A 25,060-nucleotide genomic window follows, 5' to 3' on the forward strand; every position below is an offset into this window, starting at 1 on the left:
TGGACAATGGAGTTGTATCCCACAGACAGATGTCCACTCAGTGCATGCAGAAGGATGAGCAGGGTTGGTTTAGGCTTGTGCACCAGCAAATTGTGAACCAGAGCTGAGCATTTTTGTGGTTGATGGGATGGGAACCAAAGAGAAACCAGCCTGAGTTCCCAGGGCTGGCTTTTTAACTGCAAGTGCAGCTCAACGCGATGCAGAGACATTCCTAGAGCTCATTAATAAAGTAGTGGAGAGATCATTAAAGCACCCTTCCTTGAGGAGAGCCTCTTAATTTTGGAGATGCAGCAGATACAGAGGGTATGCTGTGTAACTTCCCTCACACCTCCTGGTAAATTAATGTTTCAGAGCCCTGCAGACTTCGTGGCTTCTGGGAGCACAAACAAGCTAAAATGGTTATTTCAGGTTGGGAGAAGCACTGCATGCTGGAAATTAAAATACTTCCTCTGTGGTTTGCGTGTAAGATGTAGCTGGTGTTTCTTCTGACATCTGTGGAAATGGAGGTTCTGGTTTCTGTGCTCAAATAGCATTACTGAAAAATGGAACAGTTGCATAGAATTGCCCTAAGTGGAGAACTACTCATCCCTCTTGGAAAGTGCAAGTTAGAGAGCAATGGCAGTGTGGCATCAAAGCTCCCTGGGCAGCTCCTGCACCTCTTGGGTTGCTTTGGGTGATGTCATGTAGGGACCTGAAGAAGCAGCAGTGCTTCTGACCTTGCCCATGGCTTCATGCTCCAGCTCAGAAGAGCAGACAAGCCTCTGTTTGTCACCATTCCTTGATGAACCACGCTAGGTGCTCTTGGCATGTATATTTTTAAAAGGAATTGAGGGTTTTCTCCAGGGCTGGGCAACCCACCTGCAATAACCAACCATCCTTTTGGGCATGGATGCCCCATCTGGAGGTGCAGCTGGGTGCAGCCCAGAAGCTCCCTGTACTCAGACCATCCTAGATGTGTGCAGTGAGAACTGAATGTCTTGGCAAGGTCTGAAGCTGTACATATTTATAATATGTGTATTGACAGCTAAGAACAAATGACATTTCTCACTTAGTGTGCACTCATTTCAGCTCGATGTCAATGCAGGGCACTTGGGGGAGAGCAAACAGATCTTCTTTCATTTTTTTCCCCCTCCTACTGTATATTGTTACCTACTACAAGTGATATTTCAGATGGCAAAGTATTAGTGGTGATGACACCCTGGAGAATATGCATGCCTTAAAAAAAATAAAAATAAAAATCCAGGAGCAATTTTCCTGTTGCAGACTGGTTTGCAACACTGAGAAGTTAAAAATAAATAAAGCAAACTTGGGAATTGCACAGCGAGCACATTTTCTGTGGAATTACTGAGAAAGAAGCCCATGAGGTCAATTGAGTAGAAATGCAAGTTAAGACAAAGCAGTTCTAAATTAGTAGCTGTCAGGAGAGAGCTAGTTTGGCAGAAAATGTTAAACTGGAAGGAGTTGTAGCCAAGAATGAGTTGCTAGTAGACTCATTAGCACATGGGGAAGATAGGTTTCAAGTTAAAGGTCTCTTTAAAAAGGAGAAGGATTAAATCTTCTTTTTCCAACTGAGGAATTTCAGGGTCAGATTTCTGCCCCAGACTATGGGATGTATCAAAACTGGGATGAAATGCAAAAATATCATATGAAACATCCTTAAATGAGTGGTTGTGGAGGCTGAGGGTTGGGAAGGAAGCCTGGGGTAAGAACAGGCTGTAAATGACTGCAGAAAAATGTACAGAATTGGAGCACAGTCATCAAAGCAAGCCTAGCCTCTAAAATACCTGGCTCCTCCTGGAGTCTGCATTAATATTCACTGGCTGCATCTGTAATTGCTATAGGAAATCGGGTTAGTGATGATTTGGGCAGGAAGATGATCTTGCTGGGAGACATAGAGAGCTGACTGTCTTGACTTGCACATGTGCTGCCAGTCACAACTTTTGCAAAATGGGCACCGTATGCAGTGCAGTGAGCGTACTGATGCTGTTGTTCACTTCTCACACACTCGGCAGCTGTCCAGGCGTGTGAAGAAGAGGACTTGGGAGGAGAAAGGAGGTTCTCCAAGAGAGGTGGGGCCAGAACACTTGTCCTCATGGTGCCTGGCAGTGAGGGAGAGGAGGGATGTGTTGAGGAGAAGGATCACTGAGCGAGAGGTTGAGTTCCAAGCCAGCACTGAGGCGTGAGGATCACTGAGATCCTCCAGTGATGTCCAGTGGATGACAGGCTGCCATGGGGCGTTTGAATGCTTGGTCTTCAGTTAAAGACTTTATCACTTTCTCTCAAGCCAGCTGTATTTGTCTTCTCTGTCCCTCCAGTCTGCTGAGCTGTAGCATCACCAGCCACCAACCCTTGTGCGAGAAGAGCCACATGTGAACTTGACCCATAAGAATTTCTGCAGTAAATGCCTCCTTCCCCCAGCTCATCCACCACATTAAAAGCCAAATGTACGACCGAGGAGGAGGAGGTGAGGTTGCACGGCTGGGGCAGGGAGCAAGGTTCAGATGTGCACACATAAATCAGCCGTGAGCATTGGGAAGCCACAGCCTCAGATGAAGGCATGGCCTTTGATGAGGTGACAAATACCTAACTGATCCCAGCACAAGCCAACTGGGCTGAGTGCTTGTGATCAGACGGGCTGCAAAAATGTGTGCTTGAGTTTCACAGAGTCGCAAAAATACGAATCTGAGAGGCCTAGAAGGCAAATCAAAGGCAAGCAAAGCTTGGTGTGCATGTGAGCTGGGGCTGGGAGTGATGGGGCTGGTGTGCAGCCACCTGCTGTGGGGTCCTCAGTGGGACAGTGTGCATTACATACCTGTGTGTGCATGCTTCTATATATACACACGTGCATGCCTGTGTGTGCATGTATAATGTGTACAGAACTTGTGCTGTAAAACACACTGCAATGGGAATAGAATAATGGGAATAATGGGAATAATGGGAAATAGAATAGCTGTGGGGTTGTGACATGTTGAGGAAGCGGTGGGGACATCAAGAGCCGTGCTTCTGTCACCAGCACCATCAGCTGAAGGGAAAAGAAACATAGACAGGTGTTGTCCATGGATGGTCTGAGCTGGAGAACCATGGCTTTTGTACTGAGTGTCCATGTGGTGGCTTAACAGGGACAGGTGGCTGAAGGAGGAATGGGAGCCTTATCCATGCAGGTGGCAGCAGAATAGGAAGCATTTTTTATATGTTATGAGTATATATTTAATAGGAGTTACATGGTTATAGCTCTGTCTCAAATGTATGTGGTTGACTCCAAGCTGTGGATTTCAGGAAACACTGAGCTCTGCAAGGTTCTGGGTGAAAGTGGGAGTTGTGCATTTGCTGATGTACTCATCTGGCTTCCAACCCTTTGCCACTCCACCCTTTGCCTGCAAAAAGCATGGTGTTGTGTATTTTTTGATGGTGTTTAAGAATCGAAGGCAACAGATCCTTAACTCCTTTCTGCTGTGTTCATTAGGGAAAAAAAGTGTGTCCACGATGTTGACAGCAGCGGGTTTCTGCTTTAGGAAATGGGTTTGTATTTAGGTGGTAAAGCAAAAAATTAAAGCAGGGGGTGCAGCTGAAGGCAATCATCTGTCGGCACGATCCAGTTTTGCTGCCCCAAGCCAAACTTCATGTTTTAACACGCTGCTTACAGCAGTGGCAGTTGGAGGGTCACCCATCTGTCTGCAGCAGAGGTGACAGAAACAAAGTCGGCTTCTCATTTTTTTATCACTTCATATGATAAACTTGTTCCAGGGAGATTGAGGAGAAATAAATAAGTGCTAGATTGGAGGCTTTTGTTTTGTTTTGTTTTGTTTCGTTTTGGTCATAACTGCCTGGGGTAGGAGGGATGTGGGGAGCAGATACCCCTGAGCTCTGATCTGAGCAGTGTGATGGTGGGGCAGAGTTCATCTGGAGGGAGAAGTGTGAAACTGAAACCTTTCACCTCGTGATGAAATTTGCTCATCCCACCACCCACCAGCAGAAAGTTTTGGGTCTCACCATTGGTACAAGATGACTGGGGGGGGGGGTTCCAGTGCTCTTTTAAGGAAAGAAAAAAGAATAAATTCCCTTTTTTTCAATATTGAAATGCTTCTACATATGAAGAAGAGATGAAGAAGAGATGAATGAAGGGATGCTTTCACCTCCTTGAGGGAGAGCTTCCTCAACAGGATGAAGGATTTGGGACGGTTGCACACACCCAGCCAGCTCTTTGCATGGATGTAGTGCTGCTGGAAGGACACACGGATCTGTCAGCATGCAGAGACCCCCAGCTGCTGCCACGGGTCAGCTGCAGGCTGTGGTATTAATAGCTTCAGGAGTTGCTATTAATGCACTCTGGGCAGCAGCGAGCTGTGCTGTCTGATGGCACACTGAGTTTAAACAGTCGGAATGGATTTCAGCCTTCAGAAGCAATATAAATTCTATTATTCCAATGAAAAGGGACCTGCAGGGTGGCTGCCCACTGGGCATTGCTATTCCAGCTCCTCACACCCACGGAGGCATGAGTGCTTTACTTCCCAGAGCCGATGCATGCAGCTTTGGGAGAGCAGAGCCTAATGGAGTTCTCCTAATGGAGAACTTCCCATACCCTGGGGAGCAGCAGCCACCAGTGTGGCTGTGCAAGCGCTGGAAAAGATGAAACTCAAAGAAATAAGCAGAGGAAAAATTAATATTTTAATGCACGTAAAGCCCATGCAGAGGGAGTTGAGCTTCGCAGTGCCTCGAGGCTTTGCTCATCACTGAGCTCCCACGACTTTAAAGCCTGGTTATGTTTTCAGCATGCAGTGCAGGAGCTGCAGCAAAAGGCCTTGAGCTGGGAAGGAGGATGGCACTGCTGGTGCAGGACCTGGGCTGACTCCACGGGGTGGTAATGGGAGGCTGAATTTGCTGCCTGTCAGCCTCTCCTGCAGGCCAGCATTCCCCAAGTCATACCAAAATGATGGCTGCATTCCCAGGAGCTGCGTGTACTGCGAATCTTTCATGTTTCCAGGTGCAATTTGCTCTGATAAGATGTACGAGATCGCTGTCAAACCACCGCTGCCTGCATTTCTCACACTCGCTTGTCACTTGCAGCAGGGATGGGCTTATTGATGAGTTAAATGCCTGCCCTGGCATTTCCAACCCCTTCCTTGTTTCATTTCAGGAACTGTTGAAAGTTTTCTCTATTTAAGAGGCACCAGCAGCCTGCCCTGAGGAGTTTTTCCCTTTTAGCAGAAGGTCACATGGGAAAGTTGAGCTTTTCTTGCACAGAAGTTGATGCAATTAAAAGGGAAAACCAAACACTATTGTTACCAATGCTGAGAACTGAAAGGTGTGACATAACCTGCAGGGACTCACATTTCAAGCTGGGAAAAGCCGTTTTAACCTTATTACTTGGGGAGATCCATTGCTTCTGCTGTGACCAAGCTGCTGCCTCGGAACCTTCCTCTTCTCGGGACTCAATATTGCAAACTGTTGTGTGAGTTAATTTTGGAAATCCTGCTGAAGTGCCTCATCTGGTTGCTGTGAGGCTGGCCTGGGTGTCTGCATGCCGCTGTGTTTCCTCTGTCTCCAACCTATAGGAATGTTCTGGGGTTATTTGCAACCTGGAGGGTTGGAGTTGGGTTTGGGGTTGGGGCTGGGGTTAGGGTTAGGGTTGTTAGGTTGGGTCAGGGTTAAGGTTAGGGTTGGGGTTAGAGTTAGGGTTATGTTTGGGGTTAAGGTCAGATTTAGGATTAGGGTTAGTGTTAGTTTTAGGGGTCAGGTTGGGGTTGGGGTTGGGGTTAGGGTGGGGTGATGACCACTGCTGTGTGGAACCTTGGTAGTAGAGGATCAAGTATGCTGATACGAGGCTCTTCACTTTGCTATTGGAAGTAATTAGTGCTGCTTGTTGCTCTTAATTCCTCACCCAGTGTTAAGTGATAAAGAGCCCTCAGTTCTTGCTACAGAGAAATTCGATTTCCAGATTCAGTTGCACTTTGAGTTTTTTAATTAATCCAAGCTGGGAAAGAGAGGATGATGAGAATATGCAGAGATTGTATGGGAGAACTTGAAATCTCTGCTTTCAATGGGTTTATTCCTAACCTAAAACATCTGCTTCTGGTTTTTCAGAAGGGAGCAAAACGAATGAAAACCTCCTGCCTTGGAAGATCAGAGGTGGGGGTAGGTGGTGTCTGTACACTTTCATTAACCAAATCCCAACGTTTCCTTGGCTGCTATCTCCTTGGGCTTCAGAGTTATAATCGGGTCAGTATGTGGATGGAAAACCTCTCTATCCAAATCTCCAGTGCTGCATTAAGCAGGTGGCTGCTTATGACTTTAAATGCCAAGGAGTGGATGGGGTGGGGTGTTAAAATTGCAGTGTCACGTTACAAAGAAATATTTTTTGAGAAGGTATTTTGATTGCTCTGTCTACCGTGCATCCAGTGCTGCATGCAAGGACAGCACTTGGAGGCTCTGTGAAGCAGCTCACCTGCTGATGGTGGCTCTGTGTCTGATTGCAGCTCTGCTGAGGCTTCCCATTCAAATACTCCTGAGTGATTTTTTTAGGCTGCTTGGACCTTCTCCAGCAGAGTACATGCACAGTTAGGCCAACCTTCACTTCTTTAAAAAGTTACAGCTTTGGGGTTTTTTGAAAACATTACACAGTGCCAAATCTAATGTGGTGGTCCAAGGCATGGATGCAGTTGGAGAAATGCATAGAAATACATTACTCTTGGAACAGGTTCAGAAGAGGACCACTGAGATGATCAGAGGGCTGGGGCAGCTCTCCTAGGAAGAAAGGTTGAGGGAACTGGGCTTGTTTAGCTTGGAGAAGAGAAGCTCTGAGGGGACCTCATTGTGGCCTTCAGTACTTGAAGGGAGCGGATAAACAGGAAGGGGGAACGGCTGTTTGTGAGGTGGGCAGTGATAGGACAAGGGGGAATGGTTTTAAATTAAGAGACGGGAGGTTTAGGTTGGATGTTAGGAGGAAGTTTTTCAGCCAGAGGGTGGTGAGGCACTGGAACAGGTTGCCCAAGGAGGCTGTGGATGCCCCATCCCTGCAGGCATTCAAGGCCAGGCTGGATGTGGCTCTGGGCAGCCTGGGCTGCTGGTTGGTGACCTGCACACAGCAGGGGGTTGGAAGTGGATGAGCACTGTGGTCCTTTTCAACCCAGGCCATTCTTTGATTCTATTCTATGATAGCAATTGCCTTTCTGCCTTTGTATTTCCATCTGTGTGTGCCAGCTGTGCCACCCAAACTGAATTTTGCAAAGAACAGTGGTGATTTAAGACGGCATCTCTGAAGGAAGCATTTTATCACCCTGCTGGCACAGCTCAGCCATGGGGATGGCTGCTTTGATGCCATCAGCTTGGTGCTGACAGATGATTGCTTCTACTGGAGCGTGAGGAGCGTTTGGCTCACCCAGCTGTGGGAGGGAGCACCGTGTGGTGGTGGGGACACCCACCTGGGGCTGGAACAGGACATTGGTCAGAGCTTTCCAGATTCACTTCCTCTCCTTGGTATGTGGGAGTTTTTATTTTTCAGTCCTCAGTTCCTAAGGATTGCCAGAGAAATGCAAGGAAGTCCTGATTTTGGAGCAGATGTTGGCTTTCTCATGTTCACAGGGCTCAGAAATGTCCATTATTTTGACAGTAATTCTCTCAGCTGAAGACCCTAAGCTGTGACCCGGAATACTTACTTGCTAAAAGACAGAATTTTCTTTACAGACACATTTAAGTTATATCCATGAATTATGTCAGCTGAACCGCTATCCTCAGTAAATTTCAATTCCATCAGAGAGATATTTTATAGCTGTATGCATTTACAAATACTTAGCAACATTACTTTTATTCCTAACACCTAACATGGCAAAGAAAGCACCACATTATCTCCTTTCAAACATTTCTACATATCCAGTGCAAGAAGCTGGAATGAATGTGGCCTTTACAAGTGAAATGGTTGTGCCAAGCACAATGCAGTCTGCAAACTCTTGTTCACTGCACAAGTTGCAGCGCAGCTCTTGCTGTGGGAATCACTTAGGACCAATGGCTACCTGGTTTCTGTACTTCATCTTGTTCTTTGTACCTCTTGTCATCACCCATAATTTGTTGCTTATTGTTCCAACCCTGCTCTGACACGGGGATTATTAGTTTGCTCATAAAGTTCTCCAGGGCTGAGGATCAGCAATGGATCAGTCTGGGGATGTGGAAAGGATGGGGAGAACTGGTGAGAGAAGAGCAACGTCAGTAATAAATACCCAGACTGTATTGTTTTTTTTTTTCTTTTTGATAGCAGGTCCCTCAGAGAAGAAGCAAAGCCCAGCTGCCGTGCACTTCAGCCAGAGCTTCACTTGGTGAAGGCACTGCAGCCTGGGACCTCAGAAATCAGAGAGTGCCATTGGAGGGCCAGCAGTGCGCAGCTCGGCCGCAGCAGCTGCTAATTCCAAATCCAGGCCTTCAGGGTGAAATCCAACCCCCCAACCTCAGCTGAGTGAGCTCAGCTTTTTTCTTCCTTCTGTCTCTTCCATGACACTCCTAGCTTCAGCCCTACCAGGACTAGTGCAGTGCTTGCAAGCTAATATTTAATTTCCCTTCAGCCACAGCTGGGCTCACCTGGATTACAGTCAGCAGGAGGAAGTATAATTTTCCATGTTGTAATGTTATTTTTGACTCTCAGATGTGCTTTGCTGTAACAGCAGGAAATGTCATCCTCTGTTCGAGCTGCAGTGCTGGGGCAGAGCCCTGTTGAAGGGGCTGGGCTGTATGTGAGGAGCTTGGGCTGCTAGCACTGGATTCAGCTAAGGTGACTGTCACAGCGAACAGAGTTTGAGCAGAATGGGAACGTGCAAAATGTTTTCAGAAATTGAGGTAAGGAAGAAATTGCAAGCTGCCACTTGCCGTGCCTATTTCCCAGTGGTCAAGCTGCAGTAAATGTCAAGCTCAATATTGCATAAATAATCATTAAAAGATGAATAGTGGGGTGCTTGATGCAGTTCTGAATCTAATTAGAATGTTTTCTTGATCTGAGCAGGATCTTATTTTGAATATTAAGTGTTGGGCGATGGAAGATGTGTGAATTCTCACCTAAAATATTTAACAGCAGGTCTGTGTCCTTCCTTCTAAATCAAACAAACCAGTGGAATTGTTTATCTTTGAGCCATGCAAAAGAAGAGTGGATGCCAGATATGGTCTAAGTCTCTTCACATCAAGAATCTGTCCTCTGAAATATATTTGCTGAAAGAAACAAACCCAGCTCCAGATTGGTGCAGTCCAATTGCTCTCCTAGCTGCAGGTCTGCATTTGGTTTTGGCTCTCACAGCAGGCCAGCTCCTTCCCACCCCACTGCTGATGTTTATTCCTGACCATCGTGTTGACATTTTCTTGTTTCCTCCATGCTCTGTTGTGTGCTTTTTAATGTTGTTCACCTGGATGCCTCTGTGCATGGCAAACACCAGCACTCTCCTCCTGTGTGCAACACTGTGGGTGAAGCTGTGGAGGAACCACACGTCTTGCTTTGGGAGATCATCGTGCCCACAAATGGGCACTTGGTGAGCCCAGTGTGTGCACACAGCCTGCCCAACCCACGGCCAAGACTTTCCTGCAGGCTTCTTGCAAGTGAACCAGGCTTTGTATGGCAGCTTTTTGCCTTTCCAATCGAGAGAGAAACATGGAAGGCAATGCCAAGCTTCGAGACTAAATCCAATCCTTGTCTGTTGCCCCCAGAGAGGGACACTGAGGTGATCAGAGGGCTGGGGCAGCTCTCCTATGAGGAAAGATTGAGGGAACTGGGCTTATTTAGCTTGGAGAATAGAAGGTTCCAGGGAGACCTCATTGTGGCCTTCAGTACTTGAAGGGAGTGGATAAACAGGAGGGGGAACGGCTGTTTGTGAGGTGGGCAGTGATAGGACAAGGGGGAATGGTTTTAAAGTGAGACAGGGGAGGTTTAGGTTGGATATTAGGAGGAAGTTTTTCAGCCAGAGGGTGGTGATGCACTGGAACAGGTTGCCCAAGGAGGCTGTGGATGCCCCATCCCTGCAGGCATCCAAGGCCAGGCTGGATGTGGCTCTGGGCAGCCTGGTCTGCTGGTTGGTGACCCTGCACATAGCAGGGGGTTGAAATTGTGGTCCTTTTCAACCCAGGCCATTCTGTGATTCTATGATTCTGTCTTATCTGTATTAGAGCATTTCCTCTTGTAGAGCATTTCCTATTGAATAATAGTAAAAAAAAAAAAAAAAAAAAAAAAAAAGTAATTTACAGATTCAATTGATGTATCGTTGCAATTAATTTGATAATTTTCTAAATTCTATTATTCACACTCACTTTCTTTAGGCATTTGGGAGTAGAAATACCCTGATATCTCTTGGGAGGATCTCCAGGATGAGAGGACTGATGCAGCTGCTGCTGCACCATTGCTCTTTTTGCTTTGCCCAGGAGGCAACAACTCTTCCACTTAACATGGCAAGAGTGCGTGCCAAAGCAAAACCCACAGCCAAAAAATCGGAGCAGCTGTGGGGTTGAGGGTTGGGAGAAGAAAGGGAGGGATGTGCTCAGGAAGGTGCACCTTGCTCCAGCCTTCTGGGACAGAGTCAGGCTACCAAATGCCATTTCCCCTGAATGTGATGGTCGGAGTTACTTAACGTCAACTCAGTTGATTCAGCAATGGATGTTTTCATGAATTCCTCCCCAGAAATGGCTTCCACTGGCAGTCTGGTTGTTTAGCTGGAAATAAAGGCGTTCTCCTCCCAATAGAGATACAGGCAAGGCGTGCAAAGTTGGTAATTACAGGTTTTCTGAAAGCCTAAATGCGGATGCTGTGTGTCTGTTAATGAGGTGGCATTTTGTTGTCACCATGCTGGTCTAAGGCATGGAAGGAGTTTATAAGGACTGGCCGTATCTTTCGGTAGACCAGCTGGCAGGACTGATAAAAATGGGCAAGGGCTTAGGCATGCTGGTCTGGTTATTACTGTTCCAGTCAGTTTAGTTGGTCTAATAAAAAGATATGACTTCTTACACGCTTGAATTCTCCTGTATGCTGGTAGCTTCTAGGTATTAATGTAAAATTCATATTTTTACATGAATGATCAACTTTTACCACTCGGAGATAGGCAGGTAAATCTACCAACCTGATCTTTACTCAACTTTCTTAAATACATCTCTGAGCTTTTACCTGCTACTGCCAACCTTGCTTGTTGCCGAGCTCATTTTCTCAAGGGTTAATCGGGAGCAGATTTTCTGAACTCAAATTATTTCTGCCTGATCTGATGCAGGGCTCCTTCTAACCCCCTTTAGTGAAAGAGGTTATATGAATTATCAAGGGTTAGACTATGAAAAAGTTGAAGTTAATTAGAAATTCAGAACTTGGCCTTCAGCCAAAATTCAATTTTTCTTTCTCTACTCCCAGTTTGAAACAAAGTTTTGCTGCGGATCTTAGCCTAAAAATTCAGAATAACTTGCTTAGCCTCTTGTCTACTCTTTATAGCATAATCCAATGAGTTATAAATGCACAGAAGTTTTTCAATAAAGCAACTCAAACATAGCAGAAGTTTTCGGTGTCTGGCTTTGAGTTGCTCTCTGTGGATGTTTTCTATCCAGGGTTATCTGTCCTGAATGGAAAAGCTCCCCTTAATGTGTGCGCACAAGAAACCGCATCCCAAAAGACTGCAGGAGTGAAACTCAATCATGCAGATTCCTGCTGCTGAGCTGCACTATTTGCCATGATGAGCAAGTGATGATGCCCCAAGCCCAGGGACTTTGCAAGCACCTGGCCCTGGGCAGGCTGATGGAGCTGTGGATGTCCCTGTTCACTGTAGGAGAGTTGGACTAAATGGCCTTAAAGGTCCCTTCCAGCCCTACGGATACTATGATTCTATGAACTGAAGCAATGAGAATGAGGAGGAAACACCACACCTGGCATCTTACCTTTGTAGACTTGTGCTTTTAATTCTGAATGTTCAAACTTCAAACATCAGCTCCCCATCGCATTTGCTATCTAAATCCAACCGTGAACCCTTGGGATGTAACTTAGACCTTGGGATGTAACTTAGACCTGCAGCTTGGACTGCTCCATTCTCCAGATGTTCTGACTTTAAGGTTATGAGTGTCTCAGGCTGTCTCTCCATGGCTTTACCCAAATATGCTGCATCTCCAGGTGACCAGCTGCTGCTGGTTTGTATCCTTCTGAGATGCTGCAGCTCTGAACATCCATGCTTTGGGCAAACGTGAAGCATGAGGTGTGGGGAAACGCATTGTGTGCCAGTTTTCCAATCCTGACCAGGAAAGAAGCTCTTTGCTGCATCAGAAATATGCTTACCTCTGAAGCAGAACAGAATTGACACTGAGAGCTATAAAATACAGTTCTTAGTAGCTGGTGGATCTTATTATTTTTCTGCAAACAAAGCTTCTGTCCTTGGGTTTTTCAGCTTGGCAAGTCTTTCCTCTGCACAGTGCTGTGCTGGCACGAGCCCATGGCTGCACAGCGCATCCTCCAGCAGCAGCAGGGTTGGAAGGAGAGGCTGCATGGCATGCAGGCTTCTGTCCCACTGAATGCTGCTCCAGTGTGGCAACATAAAATAAACATGTTCATGCCGGGAGTTAAAATAATGATAATAATAATTAAAAAATCAAACAAACAAAAAAAACCCAACAATTATTTGAAGGCCGTGCTCTCCCAGAATGCTTAAAACTTAATCAACCCGAGTGATGGATCTGTGCTAAACGTCAGCTGCAGACCCAACTGGGACTGCAGGCTGTCCAACCCAATGCTTGTAGCAGAGGTCACAGTCAAAACCTGCAAACTCTTTCCCCAGTAACTCAAGATAGGACTCTCCCCATTGCTCATCTGTCCCTCCCATGCACATTCCTAAGCAGATGATTCTGTGTTAAGGCAGCGAGGGACCATTAATATCTGCACAGTTTTGATGCCCTCAGGGAATAGTGCTACCAAAACTTGCAGTGCTTTTCCTGCCTTTTTTTGAGTTGAATCCCAGATGAGGAACTGGTATTCCTGCTTATCATCCCTCATCTTCAAGGAGAAAGCCATGGAGCCCCAGCTATGCACCGCAAGGACAGCTGCCTCCTGTCATGCTCAAAACACCTCAGGATAGGAAAGCAATACACTCCCTATTCCACCTTAATGGTTTTATAATCACCCCCAGCCTTCGTTTTATTCTTCTGCCCATTCACTATTTTAATTATGATTTTTTTTAATCTCCCCGGGCACTGAAACCTCTTGGATTTTGCCTTTTGGTTCAGTTATTTCGGGAGCTCATTAAATGCCCAGGTCACGTGCTTGTTATTAGAAAGTGAAAACAAGTCCCTGGCTGTGCCATGGGAGAGACTTCATGGTGAATTACCGTAGTTAAGTAGTGGCTTAACAGCTTGAGACTCTTCTAACATTAGGCAGGGTTTTTTTAGACCCTTAATGCATGGCAGATTATGATGCTTTCTGTACTGAATGGTATGAGGTTATTGTCTGTGGTTGCCTTAATATGGCTCTTTGTAGAGGGATAACATGCAATCCTGTGCATGCTGTAGAGGAATTAGGTAATGTTCTCTGTTTGACGAGAACAAGAAATGATTTAAATCAAGGGGGAAAAAAAAAAAACACAATAATAAGCAAAACTCATCCTACTACTTAGCTACTTTTACAGATCTTTCTAATAGGATTCAGACTGGAAGCGAAGTTGAATTGTGATGTGATTCATCAAACTCTGAATTTCACTGGAGTGCCATAGATGGGTAAAACTCTTTGCTCTGAGTTGTTCCTCTGGTGCCATTCCTCCTGACACCGACATCACTGAAGGCTGTTGTGAAGCTGGGCCATCACAAAACCCCACAAGTTGCTTTGAGGAGCATCTTTTGGAGGCTGGACACAGCAGAGAGTGTTAATTATAGTTATGTGTAATGCTGTATTATAATTGTGACTCTGATTCTATGAACTGGGTAGAGCAGTAATCCAGAGGTCTGCAGAATTCTGTTCTTTAATCAGTCACAGGTTAACGTGCTCATTCCGGATGCATGGACAGGTGTGCATGCTTAGAGAGCTGTATTCTAAAGTGAGGACAGGTGATGGGAATCCAGGGGTGTGAATACTCTCAAGTGTGTGCCTGAAGTTTGTTGCAGCTGGCAATAGGCTCAGTTTGCTCAGGAATCCTTTTATCTCTTATCAAACTGTGCTCCCTTAAACTTCAAATGAGCCAGGCTGGGTAAGGTCCCCTGCAGAGTGGTTTGGGTTCCTCAGTGCAGCATCTCCCTTGCTGGCATTCCATCCCTCCTGACCAACCCTAGCACCTGTTAGTTCCTGGGCTTTGCCTTTATCTTTGTTGCCTCCTAAAGAGTGCAGGAAGAAAAATGGCAGAACAGTCAGCATTCCTTGCCTTCCCACAGGAACATAGAATCAGGAAGGTTGGAAAAGACCTCTGAGATCCCCAAATCCCACCCCAACACAGCCCACTGTGCCCAGTGCTCACATCCCTCAGTGCCAGATCCCCACGTTTCTGGAACACCTCCATGGACCCCACCACTCCCTGAGCATCCTGTGCCAGTGTATCACCACTCCTTGTAAGCAAAAATTGTTCCTGATATCCACCCTGACCCTCCCCTGAAACAACTCGAGGCCATCACCGCTCATCTTAACAAGACCCAAAGAGCATTAGTGATGCTGGTATCCAAAGGAAATGGAAATCTGTGCTAACAGTGGAGCAGGACAACTTAATACATACTTAGGAGAAAAAAAAAAAAAAAAAGGAAAAACAAAAGCAGCAAGCAGCATGTGAGAATCCATAGTAATTTTTTTCATAGATAAATGCCCATTTAATGTCAGAGCCAAAGCACTGAGCTCATCCTTGTCCTGCTGAGAGATGTGCACCTGCCTGTGCATACTGCATACACAGCACTGGGGATGTGTGCTGTGCTGTGTATGGGGGAACATTTCCTTTTGCAAATAATCTCAGTGCTCAGGACAAGCTCCAGCCCAGCTGTTCTCTGCCTGTGAACTTCCCCACTCACTTGGTTAGGACTGAAGCAGCTTAGTGTTTCCAAAGTACAAGGCAATGTCAAATAGCTTTGAATAAATATGAAGATCTGTATGAAATAACAAACAGGGGCAAACAGTGTGAAGGTAATTGGCCCAAAGCACTTGCATGCTGTATGCGTGCTGTTTTCTGTAAGAAGGGCTGATGCAAACTCAACATGGCACACATGAAAAGGATTAAAACCTCATTAACTAATTGCTTTCAGGATGAGTTTATTGAGGCCTGTTTCTGGAGGGGGTCAGGTGGTTGTGCTCTCCTGGTGTTGTTGCAATCTCCTTGCTGCCTTCTAGCACCTGGAGATAGAGCCTGAATGGCCATAAATTGAGGACCATGCAGAAAAGCTGAAGGACTCAGGCACCTCTGAACCTTCCCCATGGACTTGGTTGGGTGGGCAGTGTTGGTGCTTGGTTGGACTAGATGATCTTAGAGGTCTCTTCTAACTGTAATGATTCTGTGATTCTAATTAAGACAAGAGCAATGCAGCGGTGGGCTACAAGGAGAAGCTGTTAGCAGGGTTTCTTTTCAGCATCCTGCTCTGCTTGGAGGCTCCTCGTTGGAATTTTGTGAGGGATAACAACAGGATTCAATCCCTTCCTTCCTCCTATGTAGCTCCTTGAGAGTCTCCAAACTGGGGACAGGATTAAAAGGGCATAAAAATATTAGAGTCCAAAGGAGGGCTGTGGAGGTGGGGAAGGGCTGAGCTGTGCATCACCCTTCAGTGCTCAGTTATGGATCAGTCCTCAACCAGGAGAGCCTTGAGCTGCCTCCCACAAATGGCTCAGGCTGGCAGATGCGACAAAAAGAAATCCAAAAAGAGAATTAAAACACAAAGAGGTGTCCAGCGTGAGACTGAGGGTGGTTTGGGGGCTCAATAGCCTGATTATCTCACTTTCTTCCCTCTTGCTGCACTTGTTTCAATGCCTACAGTGACACACAGTGGTGATGAGTTCTGCAGTGCCAGAGCTCTGCCTGAGCTGTGCCCTGGGCTGCAGGCTGCTCAGAATTTGGCCACACAAGGAAGCTTTGGTTTTACCTCTTCCAACGTATCACCTGCTTGTTACAGCTTTTTCTCACGATCAGCAGGGAGCTCTGGGTTTCATAAGCTGATTTATGCCACCAGTGCCACGTTCAAATCCTCTTTGTTTTTTTTTTTTTTTTTTTGTGTGATAATGCAATTTTTTATCCCTGTGTAAGCAGCAATGGCATAAGCTATAGAGTTCTGCCTGGCACGTTTCTGCTGCTCTTTATGCTCCTGGTGCTACGGGAGCCACCAGGAAAGTGCTGCTCATCTGCTCCTTAAGAGAAGTCTTCCTGCATATTCCCCATCTGCTTCTGGATGTGGTGTTTGCAGAGGAGGTAGACAGCAGTTTTCACGAGGATTCTTTTTTTCTAGCACATCGTTGCTTCGTTTCTCAAGAAAATTCTGATTTTTTTCCTTCCTCCTCACCCCCCCCTCCAAACTCCCATTCAAAGAACAATTAGATGAAGCATTGGGCTGCCTGCCTGCTTGAGCCATTGCTGCACGTTGGGTAGCTTCAACCTGAGCAATCCCAGCTTCTCCACCTATTAAGATAACCGTGCTGATAAGCTTGGTCTTGAAAGGTCTGAAAGGTGGGTGCAATCTCCCTCCTCTGGAAATTGCTCCTTGCTGATGTGTGGGTCAAGGTCAAGCTGCTGGCAGCCTGCATCCATCTGGAGTGCTGCCAGAGGGGTTGACAAACCTCTTTTTCTCCTATTTGAGAAGCAGAGCCTTGCTCCCTCGGGCTGTGTTTGCAGGAGGACCCCGGGGGCAGTGGGTGGGCAGTGATGCTGGGCTGCTCCTGACATTTTTTCCACCTGCCAGTGCTCAGCCAATTGGCGAGGCTGGAGCAGCGACACATGAAATATGATGAATTTCAGCTGGGGGGGGTGGAGGGAGGACTGCCTGCTCCGTGGTTTGCACGCTGGGGGCTGCAGGGAACGGCCCTTTGCTGACTGCTCCCTGCAGGAGGATGCAATTGGCAGCCAGGTGCTGGGGGCACCGGGACACCCCCAGGGTGCTGAGCTTGGGGATACAGTGCTGCAGGAGGACCTGAACCCCCCTACCCCCCCCGACCAGCTCTGTGCTGTCCCCAGGGAGCTGCGTTGTTCGAGGAGGGCTGAGCAGTTTTGGAGGGGCTTTGGTTTGGTTCGTTAAACCGAAATCCCACCTCCTGGAGAATGCTTTATTGCCGTGCCAGGGCTGCTGGGTTCAAACTTTGCAGTCTGATCCTTCGGTTTGATGGGAAGCACTTGACAGAGCCGTGCTGTGTTAACCCTCACACAGCACCCGTCTGGGACCGAAACTGTTAATACCAAAAATTCAGTTGTAACCAATTCAACCCGGATCAGGAGCGGCCGCGCAGCTCCCTGAATCGCATCCAGCAGCTGTTCATTTTTATAATGACTGTGCATTTATCCAAGAGCCGAGTGGCAAGTTCTCTGTTTATTATTATTCCCCCCAGCGGGGAGGGCTGGGGGGGGGGGGGGGGAGCGAATCCTATTAGAAAAAATATATCTATAATAATATTAATGAAGAAGGGCTGCTCACACAAACCACACCTCCTCCTTTGCTCCGGCTGTGCCACCGCTGCCGCTTTATTAATTTATTTGTGCTGCGAGCGATGGTCCTCCAGAAGTGATAATTGGTGCACTGTATCTTTAAAAGGTTAAAACCCTTTTCAAAAAGGCCCAGACTCATAGTGGGAAAAGACAAGAGAGGCTTTGGCTGGCTTTGGATCCAGAAAACAGCTGCTGATTAGAGGCTGCGTCTTCAGGCTGAATTTATTACATATTTTTCAGCAGCAGGGATTCTAGGAGGAAGCTTCCGTTTGGGTTTCTTGAGCACGGTTTATTTTTATTCAGAGGAATAACAGAGGAAGGATTTGTTCCGGCTGGAGCATGCTCACAACCTGCAAGATCTCCCATTATTAAACTGCCTACTTTGGGGCTTTAATGTACATGTGTTTTGGTTTTGTTTTTTTTTTTCCCCATTTTTTTTTTTTTTTTTTTAAATTATTAGCGTTATTATTATTTGGCAGCGGGCATCTCTCTCTCTCTCTCTTTTTTTTTTAATAATTTATTTCGAAAGAAAGCTGATCTCGTAATGAGCTTTCTCCTTCCTCACTCGAAACAGGTGCTAATGAAAGAATGCAAATAGCACCGCCTGAGCCGAACATCTCATAAAGACGGGAGCAGCGCGGAGCGCGGATCGCTGCCGGCCCCCACCCCAGGTAGGCACCCGGTTATTTGTCGTGGCGTTTTGCAGATGGTCCATCCCCCCCCCACCCCCCTTCCACCCCCAGCTCCTCGCTGCGGCCGCACAGCGATTCCATTTTGCTTCCCCCGAAAGGTGTCAGGTTGCTGCTGTGTGTGACCACGTATGGACGATAAGCGGACATATAGATGTGTGTGCATCTCCGTGCTGATCTCTGGCCGTGGTCACCTCGGAGCTGTCACGGCCGCCCCGTAACCCCGTCCTCACCGCCACTCCTCTGCCTGCCTTCTCCCTCTTGGCGCATGAATTCATCGTCCGCTGACAGCAACTTCATTTTCTGGCGGTGTGAGTGGGCCGTTATGATTTCTCCCCCCCGGCAGCGTGGGGCTGCTCGCCCTCCTGGGTGATGCGGGGCGGCCCTGCTCCCTTCCCACCCTGCCTTTAGGAGCACAGACAGCTGTTACCTACGGCGGCCATCCGTGGATTTGTATTTGTCGTTAACGCTGGTATTTTAACACAACCCCGAATACCCTTCTGCCTGCACAAAGCCTTCCAACATCGCGTTTTATTTGCGTGTCGGCATCCGGGATGTGATCCTCAGAGCTCTGTCCTTTGCTGGCAGCAGGAGGTTTCCCTCGGCTCGGCGGTGCAGCAGCCCCATGCAGCACTGCTCTGCTCTTTGCTCACCCTCCAGCTTTTCCGCTCTGCTCTCCCCCAGCTGCACGCTTGGGTTTGCAGCAGGGACTGCAGTGGCCTCTCCGATGGCCCAATCCTGCCCTCCCTGGGATCCATCCGGCCACGTGAACCTCCGAGGGCAAAAAAAATCAGCCCTTTGTCTGCAGTTGGTGTTTCTATCATCTCCTCTGCCTGCACGCAGTTTTTTTGGCCGTTAAGGAAAGACTGCAAAAAGTTTACCCTGATTAATTGTGCGAACTGAGAGTGGGCAGCGCATGAAATAAAACGCGTATTTTATACAAACAACCCCTTGGGGGCTTCCTAGAAAGAGAACTTGTGAATATTTAACCTGACAGATATAAGGTAATCAAACCTGAATATGCAGCCCCCTACCCCCCCCCTCCCCTCTTCCAAAAGCAAATAATTGTTAATTAAGAGCTTGATGCGGGGTGCGTGCAGATGAACATGATTAAAATATGATTAAAATATTTTGACCCCGTGGTGGGGAGGTACTCCTCCAGGGCTGGATTTTGGCTGTGCTGCTCACAAGGACAGGCAGAGGGGTCCCTGTCTCCAGGGCTGTTGTCCCATGTCCTCCAGGGAGCGTATCCTTCCCTGCCCCATCTCTGGGCACCCAGAAATGGCAAATCCAGTGAGAGGGAAGCGTGTATTTCCCCTAGATCTTATGCTCCCTTGTGCTGAGCCAGCTGTGCTCAGCTCTTGCTGGTCTCAGTGCCATGCCAACAAACACGTGTGCCCAATGCTGTCGTTGCTTTGCTTCTTATTATTTTTTGGAGACTTGTTTTTAATTGAGTGGATGCAAGCTTTCCCAGCTGTGATGATGAAACATAGAGGCTTCTTGGTCTGTTTCCTCTTCCTGCTTGCTCTGTGGGTATTCTGTGAGCTGGTGCCATGTGGGATGTTGCTGCCCGTCTGTGGTCCCAGGCTTGCTCAGGTCATCAGTGCTGGTGGGAAATGGTTTGGATGAGAAAGCCAAGCAGTTTGGGGACTGAGGAAGGGAAGGTGCTTCATTCCTAATAACCATCCCCACGCGTTGCCTCATCATGATGGTAGGCATCAGCTCCTGCTCTTGGGATGCCAAAACCCTCTGTTGCTTTGCTCAACCCCACCAACCCTCCCAGCAGCTGGAGTGGGACACACAAATCTTGCATCTCGCTACGAGAGCTGATGCTCCTCTGCAGACCTGACTGCAGCTGGCACCACGTGGAGCTGCTCCCATGGAGTACCGTGGTGGGAGCCAGCATCCGTCTGACTTCTGTTCCTTCATCACCTCCTGAGAAAGGGAAGTGAAACACACACAGACTGTCACTCCCCGAGGAGCCCCAGTCACCCGATGCTATCGTGCTTGCAAAGGAAGCTGTTAATTATTTTGCTGGAAACAGTTGTAAACTTCTGTAAATGCATACGATGTGGCTTTCAGATGGGTTTTCCAGCATCGTGGTTCATTTTATGGAAAATATTGCAGTTGGCTTGCTCAATTGTGCTGTGCAATGGGGATATCTGCTGGGTGGGGTGATTGCTGTAGGTGGGTCATGGATCCCCCCGGGGGCTCAGTTCCTTGGGGACAGCATAGTTCTGGATTCCTGCCTGGTTTGGCAATTAGCAGAAATCTCAGCTATCTCTATGCATGACATGGATCTGATGAGGGAGGTACCAGTGCCAGGAGAGAGCAGTAACCCAATATTGACTTAAACCCATCATTTTAAATTGGACCAGCTGGGAGAGAGCCTCTGCCTTATGCTGGTAGGAGCCCAAAGCACACTGGTCTTTTTGGCTAAAGAAAAATGTCTCCTTTCTCCATGGAAAGCTAAAGACCTGCTGTGACACGGGTTAGGATGGATGCCTCAAGAAGCATGGAGTATAACATCCCAGCATGTTGATTTACAGGGTGGTTTGAAGGTGCACGTGGTTATCTGAAGATCAGAGGAGTGCTGGTTGTTGCTTATCCATATTTAACCACAATGCTGCAAAATAGATGGCAGAATTCGTAGCCTGGATCTCCTTAGTTAGTTTTCTAAAAAGCTTGGAAACTTTTATTTCAAGAATGGAAATGTACCAGCTATGCAAGCCATGGATTTGCTCCACTCTGATCTCAGTGGTGATCTGAGGTGGGGGGAAGAAAGCAGCACGGCCTTTTTTGTTCCTATTTAACCTTCCTGCGTCTTACTTTCTCTTCTGTGTGGGAAATGGGGAGGAGGGAGGGGGAGCCCATTGGCCAGGATCTCAGTGTGAGTCCCTGGCAGACTGAAAATACGAGTAATAAGTTTTGACTCTAAGCTCCAACTGCAGACAGCACTGCTTGCTTGCTGGGCCAGCACCAGTAGGAGAGGGAAACGCATGGGGGGAGGCACACATCTTACTGCACAGACAGTCCATATGGTTGGATGTGGTTTAGTGCACAGATGATGCTGAGAGCAGCCCAGGCTCCTGGGGTTGTAGTGGGGTCTGTGCTGCTGGGAGGTGAATGTGGCAACCAGTTGCTGTCACCAGAAGCTGCACGTGGTGTGGACAGCTTGGGGTCTCAGCAAGCTGCGTGTGAAAGCCCTCATGGCTGGAGAACGTGGGACACTGCTGGCGTCCCCTGAGAGCAGAGGGAGTCCCAGAAATAGATGCAGGGATGGTCCCAGCCCAAGGTTGTGTTGTGACCCAGGATGCCCTAAGGACTCTGACCCTAATGGCGCCGGCTGCTGAGCATCACCCTGCAGCTGGAAGGGGAGGATCCCACAGCCCTGCTGCTCCAGGGCTCCTGAGTGGGGATCCCATGGGACGTTGGATGTGCTGACCACCCCCTCGAGCACCCCAGATGTTTAACAGCTGGGACAAAAAATGCAACAGAGAGAGACTGCCCCTTGCTCGCTTCCCCTCCCATGTGCCCACCTCATCGTTCTGGCAGCTCTTGATGTGGGGTGCATGGGCATCTCTGAGAGGAGCTCGGTTGATGAAATCTGGTCGAGGAGGTGACCACAGGTGGCTGGACCATCTCCCATGGCTCTACAGGAAGGGCTCAGGGCTGCTGCTGACTCATGGCCCCCGCTTGGGGGCTGCCGGGAAAATGGAGTGAGTAAACCCTGATGTAAGGAGTAATCTGTTGAAAATAATTCACTGCGGAATTCATCGTTCTGTTCTGCGAGCGAGAAAGGCGAGCGCTGCTTGTAATGATGTCAGGATGATCTCAGAGTCCTTCAAAACACACCTCCGCTACAAACAAAACTTTTAACCCCCTTTTTTCAGCTGCCTCTTGAGTTGCAGCATGTTATACCTACCCCCGGTGGGTGCTGCTGCAGAATGATGAATTTTAAATCAAAAGGTCTAGAAGGTTTGGAGTAAGCAAAGGGAAAATTGATAGGGGTTTGGTTAGAACTTGTGTGGTCTCCCAAATAAACCTCATGTGCAGGACAGACACTGAGAGGTGCCCAGCTGTGCAAGCAGCATCCCCTCCTGCCCTCGTGCTGGTCTATCTCACCTGCATCCATCCTAGATCCTCTATTTCCAAGGAATTCCCAGTCCTCACAAACCAGTTCCCATTTTCCCACAGGTTTCAGTCCCCCAAAACACATTTGTTGGCCCTGACTCTGTGTTGGCTGTTGCAATCAGGATGGCAGTCCTGCATGTTGCAGGCGTCCCCGTGCTGACATCCTGCTTTTAGTTGCTTAACTCGTATTCCCACCCTGAATTTTGTTTTTGGTTCTGGCGTCTGAGTGAATTTTATAGGAGCGTGAAAACTGTTGAGCTGAACGGATAGTTTTGTTTTTAATGGCTGTACCAAAGCAGTCTGGTCAGGTTTCTGCAGAAAGCTATGTGTTGTATTTGCTAGAAGTGGATGCTGTGTGCAACCTGGCATGGCCCACACATCTCCAGCAAGCATGGGCAACTTCTCATAGTTAAATTATAGCCAGAGCAAAGGATGTGGCTTTCAGCTGGGGCAGAAAATGTTCTCTTACTCCTCTGTTATGCTGTGGATTAAGAGTTGATGGGATTTGCTTCTCCTCTTGTGAAGACGTGGTGCTGAAGTGGCGTGGAAGCAGAAGTTGTGCTGTAAGTTGTGCTCCTTGGTTGTACATTGATTCAAGTTATTCTTCCTCCTCTTTGTCTCTGTGTGCCCAAAAAGCCACGCTCATGCTCTTCCAGGAAAATATAAAGACCAGTGGTGTGGATGGTGTAAGTGGCTGGCTAAGATCTGGGGTTGTATTAGCAGTGCTGGTGTAAGACTGCAATGGCTTTCAGTCACACTTCTTCCTCTGCCTTCATTTTGCACCAATAAATGGGATAACTGAGGTGATCAGAGGGCTGGGGCACCTCTCCTAGGAAGAAAGGTTGAGGGAACTGGGCTTATTTAGCTTGGAGAAAAGAAGGCTCCAGGGAGACCTCATTCTGGCCTTCAGTACTTGAAGGGAGCGGATAAACAGGAGGGGAACGGCTGTTTGTGAGGATGGGTAGTGATAGGACAAGGGGGGATGGTTTTAAAGTGAGACAGGGGAGGTTTAGGTTGGATATTAGGAGGAAGTTTTTCATCCAGAGGGTGGTGAGGCACTGGAACAGGTTGCCCAAGGAGGCTGTGGATGCCCCATCCCTGCAGGCATTCAAGGCCAGGCTGGATGTGGCTCTGGGCAGCCTGGGCTGCTGGTTGGTGACCCTGCACACAGCAGGGGTTTGGAACTGGATGAGCACTGTGCTCCTTTTCAACCCAGGCCATTCTATGATTCTATGATAATGTCTGTCTTTGTGTTCCATCCCCTTAAGGAAGTGCTTTGTGGGATTCTGGTCTTGGTGGGGATAGCAGGGTGCTTTATGGTAAGGGGTAGGGAGCAAAGGAGATGCTCTTCCATGAACTGTGCAAAAAGTTTGGTGTGCAGGGATGGGCTGTGTACGTGAGGGTAATGCAGGGAGGATCTCCATCCTTGCTTCAGTTCTTAGTGGTACAGCTTGTATTTCCATGCCCTGCTGTGAACAGCTCTTTGTCAACCCGCAGAGATCGATGCTCCAAAATGCCAATAATGTAAATAGCAGCAGACCTGGAAAGTGTTCTGCAAAACAAACTTACACGAGGAATACCAGGAAGGTAGCAAAATTCCAAGAACACCCAATCTACCAAAAGTATGGCTTAGTGGTGAGTGCAGGAATGAGGTAAGTTAGGGTAGAGCTCAGCAAGGGCTCTGATTTGCGTGCCTTCAGCTGTCAAGACCTGTATTCCTCTCCGTACATCAGGGTGCCGTGGGGTTGATTTCCATCCTGGGCAGCTCTGCTCATTGTTTCTGGTGCTGCCTTGTGATTCTCAGCGCTGTCTCCTGGTGTGATGCTGCTGCTTGTAAAGATCTTTCCAGATCATATGACGGAGATGGAGACAACTATAACAGAGGAGGATGCAGGTTTCCGTTGCTGTTTCTTGCAGAATTTATGTTTCTTCTTAGTCATGTGGGTTTTGCTCAGTTTTGCTATTGCAAAGGCTTCTCAAGGTCTGAAGTGGTGTAGTCCCAAATCAGAAATGCATACTGGGATAAATGACTTGATTATGAGAAACCTTCTGTGGTTCTGCATGGCTGAATAGACATAAAATGAACCAGGTACTCAATAGAAAACTGCAAAGGGGACAAGGGGGGTGGTGGGGGCACATTGATACCACATAAAGGTTGTAAAGTTAAACAATCAAAAAATGAACGAGTGTTTGGTTGAATAAGTACTCCCAACTTCCCTTTGTGTGCACGGTGTTTATCAGATAGAGAGCAATCTTGTCTTACTTACAGCTCTCAATAAACAGATCTCTAAGATGAGCTCGGTCATGTATGAGCTCGGTCATGTAATTAAAGACTTTTGACACGTGGCCAGATGCTCTGCCTTTATGTTTGTGTAAATGAGAGCAGAGGGTGGCTGTGCACCACACTGCCTGTGCTCAGGTGGCTTCAAAATAGGCTTCTTAGTGCATCCAGGTGGCCCAGAGGGATGGGACTGTCCCCTCTGCAGCGCAGGAAAGGGAGAAATCCCAGTTATCTGACCAGGTCTGTTTGTGCAACTGGTTATGAACAGTGTGCTTTCCAGACGGGGGGGTTGCACTGATTTTGCAGGCAGGGTTTCAGGGATGAAATTCTAGCTCCCCAGGGGATGGGCAGTGACTCTGGGGGAGGTGGCTTGGGGGGTATTTGGAGAGACA

General features: G+C 47.7%; 1 protein-coding gene across 3 annotated transcripts in view; it reads left to right on the forward strand.

Annotated features, from left to right (window-relative positions):
- The first annotated feature begins 16,194 nt into the window (after positions 1 to 16,194).
- Positions 16,195 to 25,060, forward strand: part of HIVEP3 (HIVEP zinc finger 3) — a 216,248-nt gene continuing 207,382 nt past the window's right edge. For all 3 annotated transcript variants that reach the window (XM_090124023.1, XM_090124026.1, XM_090124027.1), the window contains exons 1-3: positions 16,195 to 16,340; positions 16,458 to 16,595; positions 18,139 to 18,235. The gene's annotated coding sequence lies outside the window, so the exon portion shown is untranslated. The remainder of the gene's footprint in view (positions 16,341 to 16,457; positions 16,596 to 18,138; positions 18,236 to 25,060) is intronic.

This window comes from Phasianus colchicus, chromosome 24 (assembly GCF_987193195.1).
Source record: "Phasianus colchicus chromosome 24, bPhaCol1.hap1.1, whole genome shotgun sequence".
Classification (NCBI taxonomy): Eukaryota; Metazoa; Chordata; class Aves; order Galliformes; family Phasianidae; genus Phasianus; species Phasianus colchicus.